Source organism: Otolemur garnettii, unplaced genomic scaffold (genome assembly GCF_000181295.1).
Source record: "Otolemur garnettii isolate 467f Iridium unplaced genomic scaffold, OtoGar3 scaffold00026, whole genome shotgun sequence".
In the NCBI taxonomy this organism is placed as follows: domain Eukaryota; kingdom Metazoa; phylum Chordata; class Mammalia; order Primates; family Galagidae; genus Otolemur; species Otolemur garnettii.
In genome coordinates, this window is record NW_003852421.1 from 15663004 (window position 1) to 15667376 (window position 4373).

A 4373-nucleotide genomic window follows, 5' to 3' on the forward strand; every position below is an offset into this window, starting at 1 on the left:
TGACATTTTACTCGACCACTTCTATGCAGCTTCAACAGTAAGGACCAGAGGTCGGGGAAACATACGCACATACTGAAGCACTGTCTTTTTGTTTCTTGAAAATCACAAAGACTGTAGCCCAAAATATTTCTTAGAATAATAATTATTATTATCGCCCTGGTGTGATTCTGTCCTGCATGGCAGGAGTAGTAGTCTTTTATCTCTGTCCCCTTCTCTCCCTTCTAAGTGCATGCCACCACCCCATGGAAGATGCGATAGACGTGGACATGAGCCACTTGAGGCCTCAGACTATCTTTTTGGTTGTGAGCTAATGGCCAACAAAGATTATCACTTTAAGGTAGATCATGCCAAGAATGGGCACCAGTTATCTCTAGGAACAGTCAGTTGAGGAGCTGGAGCAAAGGGTGGATAATAGTTGTTGAAGCAGAAGCATGAATTATGAAGGCAGCCCAATTAAAGTAACACTGGCAACTCAGAAAATGTCTGTACAGCCAATGGTTTCTCTTGGGGGCTTTGAAATAACACCACCCATGGTCTTAACAGTTGAAGTGTGTGGCTCAGGGCCTGTGCGTACTAGTGGGCAGCACTTAGTAGCTGTGCAAGAAGATGCAGAGTCAGAAGATGAAGAGGAGGACGGGAAACTCTGAAGTATGTCTGAAAAGCCATCTGTCCCTGGAGGTGGTAACAAAGCTCCACAGAAAAAAGTAAGACTTGCTGCTGATGAAGATGATGATGATGATGCAGATGGTGATGATGAAGAGGAGGAGGAGGAAACTGAAGAAAAAGCTCCCGTGAAGAAATCTGTACAAGCTACTACAGCCAAACATGCACAAAAATCAAACCAGAGTAGAAAACATTCAAAACCATCAACACCGGGTGGCACCTGTGGCTCAAAAGGGTAGTGCGCCAGCCCCATATGCCGGAGGTGGAAGTGGGTTCAAACCCAGCCCCAGCCAAAAAAAAAAAAAAAGACCATCAACACCAAGAATCTTTAATCAAACAAACAAACAAACAAAACAGGAAAGAATTATCAAAAAACCAAAAGGACCTGGCTCTATAGAAGACATTAAGGCAAAAATGCAGGAAGATTTAGAAAAGAGTGGTTCCCTTCCCAAAGTGGAGCCCAATTTCATCAACTACGTGAAGAAGCACTTCCAGATGACTGACCAGGAGGCTATTTAAGATCTCTGGCAGTGGAGGACGTCTCTTTAAACACATAGTTTAAACAGTTTGTTAAAATTTTCCAACATATTTCATTTCTGTAACAGTTGATATCTGGCTGTCCTTTTTAGAAAGCAGAGTGAGAACTTTCCCTTCTGTATTTGATAATGGTGTCCAGGTTCCATTGCCAATAATGTGTTGTCTAAAATGCCTGTTCAGTTTTTAAAGATGGAACACATTTCACTTGGTTTTAAGTACGTATGGAAGGTGAGAATAGGACATAGTAGTAGAGGTGGTCAGACATGGAAATGGTGGGGAGACAAAACTTACATGTGAAATAAAATCAGTATTTATAAAATAATTATCATTCTATTATGTAAGTTCTTTGAATAATAATAATGACAACATACTAAGTTATTTCTATATATTACCCCATTGGAGACTCACAAAGACCTAGTGATAATATAGAGAAGTATTAGCAACACCTTATATTTTTGGTAAGAAAAATGAGATTATGAAAGGTCAGGTCAGATGATAAACACATGGCAACAATGGAAAATAAGCTCTCTTTGTTTGATTTCTTACCTAGAAAATATCAAAATGTTCTCTAAGCATATGAAAGCAGAATGTTTTCATACTTATAATAAAAGCTAATTTAAAGGTATATCTTTTCTTCTTGTAACTCTATATGCTAATTGTGCACCTTTTTTACTCTTCAGTAACAACTTTATTAATGTTAATAGCTATCAATTACACGATATTGAGTTCTACTGGGCAGCCAATGCTTTCCCTATACCAGTGCACATAAGTCTTACAACATTATAAAAGATCCGAGGCTCAGAAGTCAAAGATCAAGATCACTTAGTACATAGCAAAGGGAGGATTAAAACTGCCATGATGTCCACCCTCTACACCCACACCTCCAACCACTGCATGGTACTGTTTCAACCACCAGATATTTCAGATTTTTCAGGGGAAGTTTTTCTTTCCATTTGTATGACAGGTTGTCTATTCCTAACTCCAGCCTTAATTAATGTTTTCATTCTCAGAGAACACAGTGAAACTAACTCTAACAAGCAATGAAAGGCCTGCATTCAGAAGGCTTGGGTAAATACAGTAGAACCTCCACAGTTGACCACCTCCCCAAATTGACCGCTTCCTTAAGTTGACCTAATTTTCATAGACCAGAAATGTGTCACATGTATTCAGTGGAAGACTGATATCTATGTATTGGCCACCTCTGTAAGTTGTATCTTGACCATTTGGACTGTAAACACAATATTAAGTTACCCTCCATAACTTGACTAGTTGAGTCCACTCTATACCAAGGGGTAGAAGGTGCAGGATTTGTCCTTTAGTTGTATTATTTTTTCTTAGTATAAGTTCTTTATTCATGTTTTATTATTGCCACATGTTGGATTAGGCCTAACGTCCTATTTGTGCTGCAAAAGATTTTTTCAACATGAACAACTTGTCTGAAATATAGGTATCTCTTTCAAGTACTGAAAAATTTTATAGTCAATAAAGGAATGATGGCCCAAAGGAAAGAACTCAAAGAACTGACAGTGAAGGAAAATGTTGACCTTCTATATTTTCTGGGAAGCAATAGCCAAAGAAAGACAGCAGAACATTTGGTATTAGCAAGACCACAGTTAGCAAGGGAATCCTTGCACACTATTGGTAGGAATATAAATTAATACATTTTTCTTGGAAAACAACATGAAGTTTCCTTCAAAAATTAAAATAGAACTACCATATGATCTGGCAGTCCCACTACTGGGTATATGTCCAAAGGAAATGAACCCAGTACGTAGAAGAGATATCTACACTCCATGTATGAATCAATCTTGGTATCCAACAACAGATGAATGAATAAGGAAATGTGTATATACACAATGGAGTATTATTTGGCCTTTAGAAAGAAGAAAATCCTGTCTTTTGCTACAATATGAAGGAACCTGGGAGACATTATGTTAAGTGAAATAAGCCAGGCACAAAAAGCAAATACCACGTGATCTCATACATGGAATCTAAAAAAGCTGAATCATAGGACTAGAGAGTAGAATAGGGGTTACTAAGGCCTGGAGAGGGGACAGGTGGTCAAAGGATAAAAAAGTTTAGTTAGACAGGAGGAATAAGTTCAAGAAATCTATTATTCAACATAGTGACTGTTAAGAACAATGAATTAAATTCTTGAAAATTGCTAAGAATAGATTTAAGTGTTCTCACAATAAAAAGTGATATGTTAACACTAATTAGTTAGAAATGCTAATTACTTTGATATAGCTATTCCACTAAGTATATGTATGTCAAAACATGTTGTACATGATAAATATATACAATATTGAAAATAAATAAAACAATAAAGTGTAAATTCAATGTGCTTTATACTTATTCAACATAGTTCTAGATGTTCTATCTAGAGCGATCAGACAGGAGAAAGAAATAAAGGGCTTCTAAATTAAAGAGTAAGAAGTCAGATTATCCTTATTTGCAGATGACATGATCTTCTGTCTAGAAAAACCTAGAGACTCCACAAAAGGTATTAAAACTAAGAAACAAACTTCGTAAAGTGAGAGGACAAAATCAATAGCAGTAAATAACTTTTTAAAGATACCAAAAAACTAATCCTATTTATAGTAACTACAAATAAAACAAAACAAAATAAAATAAAAAGTGAAAGACCTCTATAATGAAACTATAAAACATGGATGAAAAACATTGAAAAGGACACAAGTAAATGGAAAGATATTCCCTGCTGATGGACTAGAAGAATCAATATTGTTAAAATGGCCATACTATCCAAAGCAATCTATAGATTTAATGCAATCCCATCAAAATACTAATGATCTTCTTTGCAGAAATAGAAAAAAAATCCTAAAATTTATACAGAACCACAAAAGACTCAGAGTAGCAAAAGTCACATTACCTGACTTCAAATTACATATACCATAGAGCTACAGCAACCAAACAGCATACGATTAGCATAAAACAGACACATAGACCAATAGAACAGAATAGAGAACCCAGAGATAAAGCCACACATTTAGAGTAAACTTACCTTCCACAAAGGTGGCAAGAACAAATAGTAGGGAAAAGACAGTTTGTTCAATAAATGTTGCTGGGAAAACTGAATATCCATATGCAGAAGAATGGAACTAGATTCATTTCTTGCCATGTGCAAAAATCAAATCAAATTGAATCAAAGACAT

The 4373-nt window shown here is 36.2% G+C and overlaps 1 pseudogene; it reads left to right on the top strand.

Annotated features, from left to right (window-relative positions):
• The first annotated feature begins 242 nt into the window (after nt 1-242).
• On the top strand, nt 243-1212 carry LOC100941868 (annotated as a pseudogene).
• The last annotated feature ends 3161 nt before the right edge of the window (nt 1213-4373 follow it).